Here is an 18,550-nt window from a genome sequence, read left to right as displayed (position 1 = left end):
GTCTATTTACAGAAAATGCAGTCAAATATAAAAACTCGAATAAATAATTATTTATCTATATACATAATATTAAACTTATATAATTGAAATAAAATTTAATTTAATTTAAAATTATTTATCTATATACATAATATTAAACTTATATAATTTTATAAACATTGAAACATAATGTAAATGTCTTCAGTGTCCACCATTATCCGTCTACTGTAGATTCTGTTTCAACAGAAGTACCTCAAATTCGTTAGAATTGCACAGAATTAGTTGTGAGATAGCGTAAATAAACGCGAGACGTAATTTCGAAGCAGTCAATCAGTAGTCTGTGAATAATTTTCATCGATTTTGCATTCAGATTCATAGTCGTAATGCTTTTTTATTGTTCAAAGCAGCAAAGCAAAATGTTGAAAAATTCATAATTTCCAGGAAAGACAAGTTTTTTATTATTGCGGCGTTAAGTCGTTCAACTTGATTACTTTTGTTAAGGAAGAGAAAGCAGAGAACACATTATATGAACTTCAATCGTCCTCCTGTCATTTTTCTCCTTCTTTTATAGGAAATATGGAAGAAGTTCTACTGTTTTATTAGTTGTGTGTTTCGATGTATGTTATATTATGCTCCTCCTCTATTTTACATTTGCCACTAACTTCTAGATATTCTATATGAAAATAATATCTGTAGATGTGGTATGATTAAGAAACTGATTTAAATTTAAAACTGTTTGAAGGGCACTTTGACTGGCCTCAGTCCTTGGGAACAATTCGTGGAAACATTAACCTATAGAAGTTCATTTATTTTACTATTCAGTTCTTTTTGACGTTGACGAACCCATATATGAAATCATCATACGATTGAATACTTCATGAAATTGAATCTTTGGAATCTCAACTATATTGTAGGGTAAAATAAGGTATTCTTGATATAAGTTAAGTCATCCCAAACTGGACGGTAACACAGTACAGTTAGATATACAGTGAAATATTCCGATTATTTACTACAATCATTTCAGTTGACAACCTTAGTAGTGTCTAATATTGTAAGATCTTTAAACTCAATTCGAGAGACCACTATATACATATATTACAAGCGGCTGGTGAACTCATTTTATAAATTTTTGGTCTTGCAATACTAGTTTTCTAATTCCAACTTGCTTGTCTATGATTCCTGGTCTGGAACTTTATGTTTCCGATATTGATCTATAGGAAGTTATCGACCTTTGTAAGAATCCATAAGATTACAGACAAATTCATGAAAAACATAACCTTAACATGATCGTATCTTGCTGTGTACTAAGCTCCGTCGATATGTTTGTGTTTACAGAGTATTGTCTGAAAGAATGGTCGCTTAGACAAACAACGCGATATCATATTATCTGGACATTTCATATGTGAAACTTTATACCACTAAAATTTATTTCATATTTTACATTTACTTATAATATCCTGTTTTCATATTTCAGTTTGTAAATTGTTTATCTTTGGGAATATTTCACAACTCATGTAAATAATTTATGATTTTATAAAATGAATTTAATTCACAAAATGCTTTTATTAAAATGACTTAAATATTTGACAGCCGTTTTTGAGCGCTCACACATTTATCAAAAATGAAATCAAATTTATGAATTGCATGGGAACATGCTTTTTATATTTTTCCATTCCACAAATTGGAACAATGAAGACAGAAGTGAAGCAAAAGAGCAACAAATAAAATATAATAAGAAAAATCAAAAAAAAAATAATAAAATTTCAGACTTTTGCGCAACCACAATGCAAAATAACAGCATAACCTATTTTCTGCATATTTAGATATATACAACTTTTCATACTCATGACACACACAAATTTATTTATTTGTCTACAATAAATTGTGTCTACTAAAGCAGAAAAATACTTTGGGCAAGCAAAATAGGGCTGAAATTGTGTTCATGCAATATAAAAAATTTATTAAATTTAGCACGGAATATATTTCAAAATTTTACACTGGGAGACAAAAGTACTTTAACGCTAATTTAAAAAAACAACATAACTTGATTTAATATATTTTTTCTTTCGGGTTCATTTATGTCATTGCCAACCACCTAACTCTTCAAATTTGTCATGCGAGTAAATATCTTCCTAAAACTCAATGTAAAATATTTAACTTGTTTTAAAAAAATAAAAATAAAATTTGTTCAACGTAAAATCTGCAAAGTCAACTTAATTATTATATCAAAAGCAACTTTACTTGCTCAAAAACTCAATTTAGTAAATTTTTAATTTATACTCAAGTCACTCTACACTCCTCTCTATTTTCTCTATTTCGCTCATATCAAATATTTTAACTTGTTTATCTATGTATAGTTATTAAAATTGTACTGCTCTGTGAGGTACTTTTTAATTACAGTTATGCAATTAAATCTTGTCAACTGTCAAAGTGAAACTTAGAATTTTCAAGAATTATAACAACAACTTAAATAACGTTTATTTACCTTTCTGCAACGAGTTGTGAATCTTCAACTCAGTGACGGTTTCAACAGAAACGGCTACTCTGTTTATTTATTTATTTTTTTATGCATTTTAATGCTTTATTTATTAATATTCTCATTTAAGCTTTGCTGTCATTCATTTTTGGCATTTCATACTTGTTTACATTCTACGCTTGCTTTGTGCTTATTTGCTAAGATGCTTCTGGTTTAAGTGAAATTAATTTATGTGAAATTATAAATATTGCTTTGTGGCTGACTGACTGTGTGTTTGGAGTCTTTTGGGTATTTCAGTGGAGCACAGAGTAGCTGCTTTTAATTATTTTATTTTATTTATTGTTGTAATGTTTTGCTGGAGAAAAAGTGTGATAGAGTAAAAGATAGATAGATGCACTCGTTTTTTGTACTCTATTTAAAAATATGTGTGGCAACCCTATAATTTTTTTGTCATATTGGAAATTGACATTCCCGAAATTTGTTTGATTTTTATATTTCACCTGAAGTCAATTTAAAAATAAACATATGTAAAAATTCCCAAAAAAAATTATATTATATAAAAAAGTGGCAACCTTGTGGCTTTCATATTATTTAATGATAATTATTATTTTCATTTATTTTTCACAAATGCAATATTTGACTGCTATACAATTATAAATTAAAAGTGAATATGAAATTCTTTCGAAAAAAGGTTGCCACATAATGAAAAATTAATAAAAATTTTTTAATTTTCTGTGTTTGAATTTGGTCGATTTTATCAATAAATATACATAGCATAATTTGGTGTAAACTAAACAGGTAAAAAATATAACGGGATTTTTTGGAGTTGCCACTTCAAAAATAAATTAGGGAATTAACAATTTATATACTATAACCCTATTCATTGTAATTTTAGTAATATGCAAGGTCTTATTAATACAAAAAAGTGGTTTTACTTTAGCAGGGTTGCCAACTATTGCAAAAATATTTTATTGATTTAAAAAAATTTAAATAAAATATATATTTTGGGTAGTAATGTGATAAGTTATCACTACATTTTTGAGACTTTTTGAGTAGGGTTACCACCTTAATTAAGTAAATTAAGACAACTTAACTTCAACAACATAATTAAATTACAACTCTAATACACCTAAATACTTACATGCTTATATACTGACATACTTATATACTTAAATACCTACATATTCACTTACTTACTTGAGTAAGTCAAGTACATCTGCAAGCAATGATAAAGAGTTTTCTGTATATCAAACTAACTAGCAATGCGAAAAATTTACATATAAAGAAAGCGAAAATTGTCAACAATTTCCTTGAAGTTTTCCCATTATAATTAATTCCAACAACGTAGCTGTGAACTAATGAACGAATAGTTCGTATACGCCTTCTTGAAATACTCTATAAAATAAAGCAATTAAGTTTTATGTGTGTTGAAAAGTATGCGAGTGTATACAGAATTTATCACTCATGAACATGTGTAAATATAAGTGCTTTATATAAAGATAAAATATACATATATATAGAGAGAATTAAATTTTGTCGAAAGCAAATAGCCTTCTTTCAATGCCTGTGCGTTAGTGCTGGCATATGTACAGCATGTGTTTGCCATATATTTGTGTCAAAAATAATAATAATTAAGCTGATGAAAAGTTAAATATTTTGACACAATAAATTGCTGCTTAATATAACAGCATACATGCATGAACACTTTCACACTCCCATACACATGCACACACACACACTTGTTTGTGCATGCTGGTGCCAGGCAGACTGTCCGCCTGCGTTTGAGCGGTAGGCGCCATACAGTTTTGATAACTTTTTTGATAGCTTCCAGTGATGGATTACTTAGATTGTTCATTTGCATATGAATTATGTGAAGTTTATTACGTGTTTGGCGCAGCAAATATTAATTGGATTTTAAGGAAGCTTGTTTTGGGCTTAGTTGTGTTTAATTACTAATGAAATTTATTAGGAAATTCATATATTTTGTTATTATTAAGAAAGTTGTTATCGTAATATATACTCAAATATTTTATATTTACTTTAAGTATTTTTATGATATATTCTCCGTACAAAACGCCTTTTTAACGACTTAAAAATACAATTTTATAAAAATCTGTTTTTTTTTTTATAGGTTTCGCTCAACGCGTTTAAGTTCTGAAAACAGCTGGATAGGTGAGTTTTGAAACAGAATTTGAAAATTAAAAGAAATAGTAATAAATGAAAGCATTTTAAGTAATTGACACCTTGGAACATAAATGAAATGCAAAAAAAAATTTAAATGGTTGGCAACTCTGGTGATTTGATAAATGTTTGAAAATAAATTAGAATTTTTTGTAAATTTATATTTAATTTAAGCAACATAATTTCGAACTAAAATAATTTTTTTTTTTTGGAAAATATTTTAATGAATTGGCAACACTGCAACACCTAATATCAAAAATCAATTTTAAATAACGTTTAAATCTGTATTTAATATTATAATCTATATTTTTTAATATATTTAAATTAAAAAAATAAAAAATAAAATTAAAAATTTGAAATTTTTATGAAAAAAAATATTTGGTTGGCAACCCTAGAAGGTCCAAAAAATATTGATAAAAATTAAATCATATATAAATACTATTTTTTTATTAATGAAAAGAAATAAAAATCGATAGAGGAAATGATTCTTAGCCATTAATTTCTTTTTTCACACTACTAAATAATATTCATATGTACATATGTATGAATGAGAACCCTCTTTCAAAATTTCGGAAAGGTCAACTCAAAAATATTATTGTATTCTTACCACGTGCTGGGAAAAAATGTGTAGAAAAGCAGAACCAAATTTTAATTATAACACCAAAGCAATTTTCAATTTCTCCTCATAATACCTTCAGTACAACAAATGACTAAAAATGCAAATGAAACTATGAAACTACTATCAATCTTGCAGTAAAAGTATTAAACACAAAGCTTCCTTTTAATCAATTCCATACAAAGGCTAGCAATCTACAGTCCACCTTACAAACCAAGATAATTTTTGCACTTCCTAAAACTCATTTACATGCCTTTGCAGGGAACACAAAGCTAAAAAGATAAGAGAGAAAATGTTGCGGTTGCCAAGAGAGATATTTTATTATTGATAAAGTAGTGAATGCGGTACTGAAAGAAAAATGAATGCCTGGAGAAAAGAATAAACGAAAATTTAGCTATAAAAGACTGATTAAAGTAAATATAAAGTAAGCTGTAGAAGACCTTGATGTCGCAGCAGAATTATTTCTTGTTTCTTCTAATATAAATTTCTTTGGAAGCAAAAGGATTGCCTTGATAAAACGGAAGTAAAGTGAATAGAAAAATTATAAAAAAAAAACACATTAATTTGTATAAAATTACATATAAATATTCTTGAATTAATTAATAATCCCTTTAACAAAGAAGAAAGCACTTCTATGAACTTTGAAGTTTTTTTTCAGTACAACGGAAGTTTTCATGGAAATATTTATTTAATCTGGATACGGCAACCAATTTTTTTGCAACTAAATTTTTTTTATTTTAATTATTATTTTTTATTAAAAAAAATTTAAAAATAAAAATTAATGGCACCCTTCCAAAAATTTCTTTGTATTAGCAATTTTTTATTTAAATTTTTGAAATAGATGCCAACATTTCAGCCTCTTCTTTGGTGAGAATAATATAAATTTTAGAATTAAGAGCTTAACAAATTTTATTAAGGGGACCCCCCCATTCTCGGTTTTAAAAATATAATTTAATTCGAACCTATAACTATTCAAGAATGTTCCTTTAAAATTTGTAGTGAAAATTTCTCTTGAAGATAAAACTGATTTAAGGTGGAAGCGTGAGGCGACGGCGAGAGCGCCTCAAAACTTTAAACGCGTTTTTCTCGAAACAGTGTTTTTACGTCTAGCGCAAGAGGTTACTCAAAAGCTACTAATCCAATAGATTCCAAATATAATATATAAATATATGCTATTCATATATAGCTATAATATGAACTAGGATGAATCAATTCGTTGAAGATCTTCTTTACTTTTCAACTTGATTTGTGGCTGAAAAAAAGGCGATTTTCAAAAACGAATTTTCAAAGGTCCTCCATTTTGTTCGAGAATGGCGGGTGTCCCCTTAAATTAGGTGCGTCTTTATTAAACGATCGCAATAAGTATACTACAAGCGTGACGTAACAAAATTTCGTTGCATATTATCAACCAATAAATTCTCAAAAAAAAAAAATAATAAATAAGCATATTTTGAATGACAGCACCACAATTTGCGCAAAATTTTTGCGTGACTTCTTAACTTCTCGCCTGCAATTTACTGCTGCACTTGTGTAGCTTCCAGCATTACAGTTACTTTTCGCTGACATTCTTCCGACACAAGCCATGTATCTGCGCACCGAAAGTTCAGTTATCAAATATTTCACAAAAATTCGGAAGCCCTTTTGCCGCAGCAACTGCATATATTATTTCCTTAAATTCTGCACACCGCATTAAAAAAGAACTTCAAAAATACTTGAAAACTTCATGCATTTACAGCAAACTCAATCGCATATTTGCTTTTAGAGAAAAATGCGTAAGTCAGCAGAAGAAGTAACACTGCATAACCTAAAAGTATGCTTTGAATTGCAAATGTGACTGCAGTGTGTGCGGTGCAACATGGCGTATGATTAATTGTATGCTGCTGTTACTGCTCCTGTTGGTGAAGTGAACTGAAATACATAGATGACTGCTGCGTATTTATGTGTGTGCATTATTTTTGATTGCTTTAAGACGAATTTGTAACAAAATGCTGGCAAAAAATAGGAATTGACTGCAACGAGGAAGTAAATATGTATTTGTGCTGTTGTATGAGTGATATGCTGTCATATATGTATCAAATACACCGTTATTAATCTATTGTAATATTTATATGTGCATATACAGTAACTACTGTTCTACACATAACTGCTCATATGCACATATGTAGAAACATATATTCCAGTTTTCGTGCATCTTTGTGCAACGCCTTCCTCACTCAAGGTTGTTCATCATACTTGACGTATTCCATTGTTTGCTCGAGCACTATCGTGCCAGTTGCTTGTGTGCACGCAAAACCTCAATGACATAATTATATAGATGCATGTATTTTTTGAGTATCTCAGGTATAAGCGCTTGCGTGTGTGTATTTTTGGATAATTTCCTCGTTCCTCACTTTGCTATCTGTGCCCACAATTTGCGGTCTTTTGGAGATAAAAACGGATTTCAACAAGCAATAGTTGTTAAGGATTTTGGTTGTATGAGCATATAATTGCTTGCTCGCTTATTACTTGCTGCTTTATGAAAGTGGGAGAAAGAGAATACGAACGCATTTGAGAAGAGGACAGATTGAGTGTGTGGTAATATGAAATACTTGGACATTTTTAGGAATAAAGTAAGATATAACAACTATTATATTGTGAAAGGTAAAAAAATATTTTTCGAAGTTTTAAGAATTTTTTATAAAATTTTCTAAGAACCTTGTATGTATATGACTATAAATTGTACATGTTCCTTGGTTTGTTTATCATTTTACTCTATCCAATACAACACGTCTTATCCTACAGAAAATTAACTAAAAAATGTTCCGAAAATTTAACCATCTGCACTTCATGCAGTTACTAACATAATTATTTTTTGCATGAGTTTTACATATTGTGAAGTAGTACATGTATTCCAAGATTTATTGATACCTTTTCAAGTAATGTGAAAAGCTATTCATCTATCTCATTTTAGTTTAATCCTTACGTTACTGGTTTCTATTAAAAATATAAAAAAACGATATGTTTGAATTAGGGTGAGCCTAAATGTAGGCAATGCTTTTCGTCGATAACACAGCATTGTAATAATAACGTTGCCTACATGCGGGCGAAATAAAATAACAAACTTTATGAAAGCAAGGTGATATTTTTGAAATATTTAATAACTATTCTTAGCTCGAAAAAAATGCAAAATAATCTAGTAATTACATTTTAGATAATATATATACAGTGTCCGACAAAATTATGCATACCCTATGAATGTAAACATCAAAATTATAATATCTTTTAAGCAGTGAAATTTATCTCTTTGACTAAAAACATTAAATTTATATATTGTACATTTGAACTATTTGCTTAACAACGACAAAAGTATGGATACCCCCATGTATTATAAGATTAGCTTATAAATGCAGCTTCAATATTTAGTGTTGGCATCTTTAGCGTTAATCACAGCCAAAAGACTTTGAGATTTTGATTGTGATATGTTTTCCCAGGAGTCCTTGAATCAATTTAAACTGTCTCATTTATTGGGATCACAAGAATATCGGTCGAGCTTATCATTTAAATATTACTATAAATACTAAAATACGATTTAAGTCAGAGATTTGGTCAGGCCATAGTACGAGCTCTGTCGATTTTTGATCGTAACATTCTTCCTAACCCAACTTGTAAGGTTGGGGTCATTATCCTGATGGTATATAAAATATCTTCCAAGTCCATTTTTTGTGCTGAGGGCTCTAAATTTGTACTTGATAGACCATTGTAGCAATACAACCCTAAACTAAACTATTTTCCTACTTAAATGGCAAATATTGCCACGGTATACATCATTTTGTCGTGTGTAAATCTTCAAAAAAGTCTTAATTTTGCTAGCGAAACAAAAGCTAACGGTAGATATCATACCATTATTATTTGGTAGCTTATAGTATCTACTAATATCATGTGCATTTTTTTGATGAATTTTTGGGAAATTATTCAAATAATATTAAAAAATGTGGTGATGTATTCATAATTTTGTCGGATACTGTCTATATTTTTTTGCAGAGAATGTATGAATGTAATGTGGTTCTCAGGAAGAAATTAAACGCACATAATTAAATGTTATATTCAATTATTTTATAAAAATGATTTCGACCAAGTGACCACCGTGATTAGTCGGAATAAATTGAAGCCGAGAGACACAATTTTCCATTATTCCATAACATCACATATAATAAGGTCATGCCTCTTGTTTGCTTCTTTTATTTTAATTTATACTGTTTTTATCTAATTAGATAGATACTTCTGCCGCGCCCGTCTTGTTAGGTGTCTTTGTTACTAGATTTATTGTTTTATGTAAATAAATTTAATTTAACTAACACTTTTACTTATTACTTAATCATGCATAAGTTATCCATATTTGCAGGACTAACACTACTAAAATAGCGAGCCTTCTGAAATTATTGCGCACATTTTACAACAATAAATTCTCTTCTCTCTCAATCTTCTATGAACTCACATATCACGAGTATTCTCAATTGCTTCTCCGGTTCAACTATGTATAAACATATCTACTTTGTAAATATATGCTTAAATATTATATATACCACGCGCACTTGTGTCACATACCAAAAAATAGAGATATGCTTTCCTAGCCGCACAATGCATTGACTCACTTCAAGTCAAATATATGGCGAATGCCTGAAAACCAACATTTTACAACAAAAGCATATGCTTGGTGCTGTCTCATAGTATGTAGAAATGCATATATATGTAATAAGATATATATACATATGCACTTTATTGCATTGCCTGCGCGCTGCGTCACTTAAATATTAAATTGTACTCGTAATACCTGCACAAAAGTATGCCAGCTCGCCTGTATTGTATGAATTTATATTAAATCTCTGCCCGTACATATGCACATACAAATATTTGCCGACGGCAATGTAGCTGTGAAATGCGCTCAGCCTTGAAATGCACTTCAAAACGTCGCCGTGTGCAGCAGCGCAGCGCAGGAATGTCTCTATGTATGTATGTATGGTAAATGTGGGTGCGAGCCAAGTGAAATAGAGATGACATGCACAATTGTACATATAAATATTTGAGAATTTCATATGCGCAAATATACACATATAAATGTATGTATGTTTGTTGCTATATTTATATGAATGAATTGAAATAGTTGCATAACAATAGTATGGTGCTGTGGCATAAACTGTTGCGGTTGCATACAAGCAAATAATATTATATACGTACATATTTATTTATATACGTACATATTTATATATATATATATTTATGTATATATGTCCGTCTGTTATTCACGTGCAATTTTAGTTATGTGAAATTTTGTTTGTTTCTTTTGCTATTTGTCAACACGCTGTAGCTGCACACAATGCGTTGTAAGTAGCGTTGGTGGTGGTAAGTCGGCACAGCTTAGTTGCATGAGTGTTGACTCAGCCGTTGCATTATTTATGTGCACATATACTCGTATGCGTTACCAATGAGGTGTGGAAAATCAGCTCTCAAGAGACGCTGCACTATTTGTTGTTTGTATGCTTATACATATATAAATATTATATTTTTACTATCGACATTTAGCCGGAAACTTGTCGTTTCGAATGTCCGTGGGAATTTAGATATACGAGTACATATATAAGTAAGTGCTTGGGGGTTTTAATAATACTCTTCCTAAAAAAAATATTTTTTATGGTTTATTAATATTTTTAAAATTCTAATATCTTCCCCTCTAGATTTTAATTTCAAAATGTTATACAAACATCTATGATTTTAACACTAATCCAGCTTTCCAAATTACTCCTAAATGTAGGCTCTGATCCACAGCCAGAACTGAGATTGAAACAAAATCTCAATTTTGTCGCCTTTCTTCAAGGAAATTATATATAGAGCGCTCTCTTGAGTCAGCGTGTTGTGATGATTCTATCTTCAAACTCTTTAGTCTCTCATAATTTTCTCTAAGGTTAATGATGTGTGGTGAACAGCTCGCTTATTTAGACAGACTTACCTTAGTGAATAGAAATATGAGGAGTTTTTTTTTGTTGTTGTTCTTGGAGTGGCAGAAATATTTGTAAAATATTTTGGAGGAATATTACTAAGATGACTGTCCAGAGACGTTAACTGAACTCTCTGCGGATCGCAGTTTTAATAGCTGACAGTGTTAAACCAATTCTATTTTCATTTCCTTTTTTTATACCGTTTCTCAATATTGGCTGCAGGAAATAATAACTATATGTAACCAGTGTTTTCTAAAGCTCACCACTAATAGCTCTGGGGTTAGAGTATTCAGATTTGATTATTAAAGCTTTGAAAGTTCACTAATGTATTTTTACAGCGGGTTCTCTGAGGTTGCGGCATTTGGAAAAGACCTGTAAAACTAATAAAATAATTAAGTATATGGATGTTACCAGTGTAACCTATGAAAAATTTGGCGATTTTCGTAAATTTTTTAAAAAGAAAGTACTCGATCCATTGTTTCGAAGTTTTTTGAATAAATAGGGTATATTTTCAACTACCTTTTTCTTTACAAAAATATTGAAAAACAACGGAGTTATATGCTGTCTTCGGAGGTGCCAAAATAAAAGTTCCCTAACTGCTGACATGATGTCATCCGAATGATTTGCTGAAACAAAAAAGTCACAAAGGTTATTAAAGTTAAATATATTTCCTATATAATGACCTATGATTTTTGAAAAATATCAAAAATTGAGAAAATGGCGTTGTTCTGAATAAAGAATTCGTTTTTTTAGGTAAAAAATTTTCTTCCCTTTAATACCAAATTGACAATTTTCAACCAATCGAAAAGTAGATATATTCAAGAATACTCAGTTTAAATTTGAAGTCGATCGGTCGACGTATCGTTGAGTTATGATAATCAGCAATTTTGAGATTTTGAGAAATGTCGTTTCGAGGAAAACGCGTTTAAAGTTTCACTATAATAAATGGGTTATCACGTGAATAGCCTTTTTTACAAAAAATATTAAAATTAGTGCAAATTTGTGGCTTCATGGACAAATAGGTTTGGAGTTCTGAAAATCGATTATTCGTATATCCGGTTTGTAACTGTGCGTATGAATATTAACCGATTAATAACATTGCGACTATTCGAATAGTTGTTCTGCTGAGAGTATTTGAATAAATGAAAATTGTTTGAAATCTAATCAGCCTTTGACGTTTTCTTGTATAAAAAATTTGTAGCAGTTTCATGCAATATTTTTCGTGTGTTTCCCTTTTTTCAATAAATATAAGAAAATGATGAACTCACAATATCCGGCTAGTCGAAAATGAGCGGTTAATCGAATAGTCGACGACGCACGACTATCCGGATTTTGCAAACCGAATATTATTATTCGAATAATAGTCTATGTGGCCAACCCGGTTAGTCGATTAGTGGAATACCAAGAGCTCTAGTTTGGATAATTGTTTTGCATCAATAATAATGAAATTAAATAAGGCGTAGACATTTTGGGTTAGAGTGATTTAGTATATATGACAATTTTATTGTGCTAAATTTTGTAAAATATTGTACATTTATCTGAATGATAAATAATATGCTATTTAAGTGATTTTACTACCTTATCAATTATTAGGTAATTTCGTAGACCCAAGAAGGGTACTTATGTTCAGTAATTCTAGACTACCATTTTTACATCTTCATCACATTTCTACTTGAGCTCTACGACAAGCTAAATGAAAACATAACAATGCCCACAAAAAATGTTGTTTCCACGAAATAATATACGAGTATATATTTTTCAATATTTGCATACAAAAAATTTACATTATGTACATGAAAAACAAAAGAATTTCAAACACAAATATTTAAATTAGTATTTCTCTTTATTTATTTTCCACATCAAAGCATGCATGCAACCAACCAGAAATCAATATACTTGTTTGTTTTTTTTAGTACTTTTTTCGCTCATGAATCGAGTAGCCAGCTTATGAGCAGAAGAGACATGAAAAAAAAAAATTTCGAGAAAGGGTGCCATGCACTTTTTATTATTTTCTTTCACTTTTTTTTGGCATTTTTAGACAGCGCCAAATGTGAAAACATCCGAATTATGAGTCCGTAAAATTGTTGTTTGTCATCTCTTGTATTTTCCAACAAGACACTGGCAGTTGTAATCTTAAATTTTTTGCACACTTATGCACATACATTTAAGCGGAGCAGAAAATCCATTTTTTTACCGCTACCAGCATTTGATTGTTTACAGCAGAGGAAGCACCGTTTTATAGTAATTTTTTGCAGTTGTTTATTTGAGTATTTGTTTGTATGTGCAGATTTGCACCGTTATCGAAGTCAAGGAGCGCTCAGATGTGTGCTAGTCTTCTGCTCCTCTTCTGTTCCCCTCCAACTTCTCTCCTGCTCGCTTATTGCCTGTTTTTTTGCACAAACTTTTTTACTAGACAACATTTGACAGACTGCAACAACAACAATAACAACCACAAGTGAACTTGAAAAACTTTTTTGACACGAATTCGAGATAGAGAGAGAGAGAAAGAAAAAGGTAAACAAAATATGTTGTATTGTTGTTGTTGTTGTTGCTGGCATGTATGTAGCAAATACAATCAACTGTCAGGTGCAACGTGGCGTATGAGTATTTTTTTTATTTTTTTACCTCAAGGCACAGTGTTGCATTTGTTGCCAAGTGGCTGCCGGAAGTAGAAGTCTTATTTGCCATTGGACACATCTGTGACTTACCACTTTGTAGATGTATATGTAAGTACATATGTGTGTGCCTCTGCTACTCTGTAACTGTCTACGTTGTTGACATAGAATTTATAGTACGGCTAGTTACGACTATATGATGCTGTCGAGGCTGCTGACGACAAAAGTTATGACTGCAACAACAATAACACATACACACCTTTACATGTGAACTGTATATATGTGCACTGTCGTGTATATTTGTGGTACAAACTGTCGTTGCAAAGGTGACTGATAAAGGAAAAATGGTAGAACAAAACCTCAACGAGCTGCTGTTTGAGTATGTGCCCCGAATGGGGAAGTTGGTAGGCCAAAATCTGCTTAAGTATGCTCAGTTGTTGGCCATTGTGGTGCAACACACATACATACATACATACATTTGTATCTTATATTTGCTGTGTTGTCACCCGTATGCCACTTTGTGTCATTCTACTTTGTTGCGTTGGTTCGCAAGCGAGTCTCTGTACATATTTACTTAGCAAATGCACTTGCTTGCAATATCTATACATATAAAATCACACTTTTGAATTTCAAGCCAGTTTACTATAAATTAATTCTAGCATAAACTCGTTGAGAAGTGCAGTAAAATGCTGGTGAGGAAATGAAATATTGGGTAAAAATGTGTTGCGTCTAAATGTATACTTCAATTTTATTTTATAGCAATAGTGCCTAAATGTAGACTTCAGTTATGTGCATTTTCTCATGCATTGTCTTTTATAGTGATTTTGTAGTAATTTTGAACTTTTTTTCTTTATTGACGAACTTCCCTAACCCAAGTTTTGCCTTTAATATGGCAAAAAGAAAATCTCGCAAAATAAGTAAGCCGGCTTATAGCTGGTCGAACCATTAAATCATAACGCTTTTAATAAAAAAGTACGCAAGAGTAGAAGCTGTTGTATGAAATGCAAGCGAAAAGGTGAAAGGTCAAAATAAAGCGGATTTGCACTTAACATATCGAGAAATTTTTTCATATCTTCAATGAGCTTAAAGTCTTCAAATTGAACTTCGTAAAAGTTTTACAGATTATTATGATTTTTGAAGATTCTGAGAATTTCAATAATTGGTAGTTTTAGTGCGAGTGATTTTAAATTCGAAATAATAATGGATTTTACAAAAACTCATACAAAAAAATTTACTTATTTATTTCAAATAAATGAGTGTCGGAAATCTGATTCCATATCTTACTAAGGTTTTAATTTTAATTATTCTTTGATATAATAATTGGTGTTTCTTCTCTCTACATTATATATATATTTCAAACATTATTTTAAGACAAACTTCTTTGGAAAATATATCATTATATTTTTTAGAAAACATCCTATTTGACAGCCCAAATGTATATCACAGTTGGAACGCGCTTATCGAAATGGCAACTAAAGTATAAATATTTAAAGAAATACAAATATTGCATTTCTAGTGTAAATTCGTCCGTTCGTTTCTAAAAAATCGCCGAAATCGAACTATGACCTTTCAAGGCTCCAGATTACGAACATGAGGACCTGAGTGCTGGTGATTAGTTATAAAAAAATATCGATAAATATTTTAGGAAAAATTCAAAGGAGATGCTTTTCTTGTAGTAGTGGGGCATCGTACCAAAAAAGTTTAAAACGGATCATAACTTCTCCATGCCCCCACATACCACATACACGGATTTTCAAGCTACCGGTGTACTTTATATCGTATATATCGGTTAATATGGCAGATATCTTAGTAAAATTAATGGAGCGTAAAATTTTCGATATAATGTAGCTTGGTGCCGAAAATTAAAGAAATCGGTCTAGAAATTACCCCAGGCCCCATATACTATATATATCGATTTTCATTATTCTAGCGGAATTTATGCCGAATATTTGCGTCGAATTGTATGTTAGCTTAATAAAATTACGTATTATAAATAAATCGAAATAAAATATTCAAAATTATATTCTGAAAATTGTGAAGTAAAAAAATTTTAATCTATACTAATATTATAAAGCTGAAGAGTTTGTTTGTTTGTTTGTTTGAACGCGCTAATCTCCGAAACTACTGGTTCGAATTGAATAATTCTTTTTGTGTTGGATAGTCCATTTATCGAGGAAGGCTATAGGCTATACAGCATCACGCTGTGTAGAAACAGTGGTAAATGTGTAAAAAACGGGGGAAATTATTTATGTTTGAGGGCTTCCGTTCCTTGCGCTGCGAAAGCGGTTCCAGATACACAAAAGTTATGTATGAAAGAATTATTTCTCTTTTAATGATCTAAAAGAAAAGTCTGTGAGTACCGTTTTTGTGATAACTAATTTGGTCGAAATTATTTGTTAGAGTTGAATTAACATAATAATACTAGCTGTGCCCGCGATTTCGTACGCGTGGAATAGTGATTTTGGGCTTCGTTTTTTTCTTCATCCGCGTCAATTTCTGTTATCAAAGAACTTCTGCGTAAATTATATTATTTGTTTTATTTTCTGGTGGCAGAAGAACATATTGATTTTCTCCGCAACCTGATCTTGACAACGCGACATATAATTGGCTATGTGAAAAGCAGTCTTGGCGTAAATCGATCCCAACGTGTTTAAATGTTTGCCCCTGCGATTTACTAATTGTAACGGCGAAAGATAGCTTAAGGGGAAATTGAATTCTTTTAAAATTAAAAGGTATATCATTTTGGATCATCGGGATGCGAGGTATAAGTACTGTTTGACCAACTGCTGGACCAGTCAAAACGATTGCAACCATCACGTTATTGCGAAGAAATTTGACTTGAAGACGGGTCCCGTTTCAGATTTCTAAGTAAAATTATTGGGGCGCCTAATTTTAGTTTAAAGGATTGTGGAGGAAGGCCACTTGGGTTCAAAGAATTTAGAAACTCCTGTGGGAATGGACCACATCTTCTTGATCCATTACATTATCAATAGATGTGTATGTGACTATATCTCCTTCAAGTTTATTTAAAACTAGAAGTTGGAAGAACGACACATTCGGCACTGAAGCTTCCGTTAAACATGCAAATCAATGAAACACGTGTTTGCAAGGCAATCAGCTATGGCAAAAGTGTTGAAGAATTGTAAACTGATAAGATAAGTGCAATTCTCTAGAAGCACTTGACAGAGCAATGAAAGATCTGTGAAATAATTATCTTCCAATTTTTATTCTAAATCATCGTATTTGTGGCGGTACGTGAAAACCATATGATTGGCCATGAATATACGAGTGTTCCTGCAACAGGATAAAACCACAGAAGAACTGTTAAAAATTCGAAATGTATGGTTTGATATCAATTCCATCTGCCATTTGTCAATTCACTTCAACGAAAGATGAACTCATCACGAATGTATATCTGAACATATTGGCCAAAATTATAAGTAACTACGATTGGTTGAGTGCATGCACAATTTTAGCTGTCAAAAAGACCGATGTTGCTGACTTCATCTATACGATTCAAATCAAATTCCGGGAGATTTGTGTGTTGAATTTCAAAATTTTTTGCATTTGCTTGACATACCACCGCATCATTTACATCTTAAAGTTGGATCTGTCATTGTTATGTAATTATATCGAAACTGTGTAATTGAACCCTGATTGTGTCGCAGCAAGCGAATAATGTGATAGTTCATACGGTCAGCTATATGTGGAATGTTCACGAGTTGAAAAACCATCTACTCTGTACATTTACGCTCCGGAACAGAAAACAAAAAATGTTGTTGTCAAGCTGCGTTACATTGAACAAAAAAATGTAGAAAGATCGCAAATAAATGATTTTCAATACAATCTAAATTCAACTTTTTTTCCTTTTCAAAACAAATAATTTCACGCAGAGCAACGCCTGTGGGGTCAGCTAGTTTTTAAATATTCCGGCTTAGATACCTTCAAAATTAGGGCAAAATTTTCATTATAAAGCTTTGGAACTCAATTTTTTTTAATTAACCACCGTACGAATAATGCTTTTAAGATTTTAAAGACTCCGAAAACAACAAGATTTTTTTTATTTTGTAACGTTTAAAATATACTCAAAAATTGTGATTTACTTAGTTTGAATAGTATAATATCTTCTACATCAATTACACATCGATAGTTCAAAATTAAAATAAATTAATAAAATTGTATTTTTTCAAAAAATCGGACATCCCTAATATAGATGAAATTGAGCATATATATATGTATATGTGTATGTAAATATGTTTGTGTGTCCGCCCCAAGGATGCACATCACGCTTGACATTTCGCATTGTTTGCCTTTTTCACTCGTTACTTTCACTGTCTACTTTAGCATTCACATAAATTTCAACAAACACAGACGCGGACGCATATGCAAAATCCCAAATACACACACATATGTATTTGTTAATATGTATGTGTGTGTATGTGTGTTTGAATGACTGCGAAAGTTCTGCCATTGTTTGCACTTTTGGCCTATTTCTTTTTGACCCCACTTTTTCGTACTTGTTTACCATAATTTTGACGCACGCATAAGAGCGCAAATGCAACAACAATTATTTGTTGTTGTGTCTGTAAGTTTGTTGTTGTGTTCTACACTTTCGCTACATATGCATATGTTGATAATAATTTTTAATACCCAGAGGAGTGCAGTAATTTTCTTAAACTGTACGCAGCACTTCTACAAGGGCGTTACATAA

General features: G+C 31.0%; 1 protein-coding gene across 1 annotated transcript in view; it reads left to right on the top strand.

Moving 5' to 3' along the window:
* The window catches only part of LOC105212457 (G-protein coupled receptor dmsr-1-like), a 170,758-nt gene that overhangs the window by 34,931 nt on the left and 117,277 nt on the right, over window positions 1-18,550 (top strand). Inside the window, exon 2 of the mRNA XM_054229979.1 lies at window positions 4,587-4,627. The gene's annotated coding sequence lies outside the window, so the exon portion shown is untranslated. The remainder of the gene's footprint in view (window positions 1-4,586; window positions 4,628-18,550) is intronic.

Source organism: Zeugodacus cucurbitae, chromosome 4 (genome assembly GCF_028554725.1).
Source record: "Zeugodacus cucurbitae isolate PBARC_wt_2022May chromosome 4, idZeuCucr1.2, whole genome shotgun sequence".
NCBI lineage: Eukaryota > Metazoa > Arthropoda > Insecta > Diptera > Tephritidae > Zeugodacus > Zeugodacus cucurbitae.
Note: the sequence above shows the minus strand (reverse complement) of the source record. Positions and strands in the feature narration are given on the sequence as shown.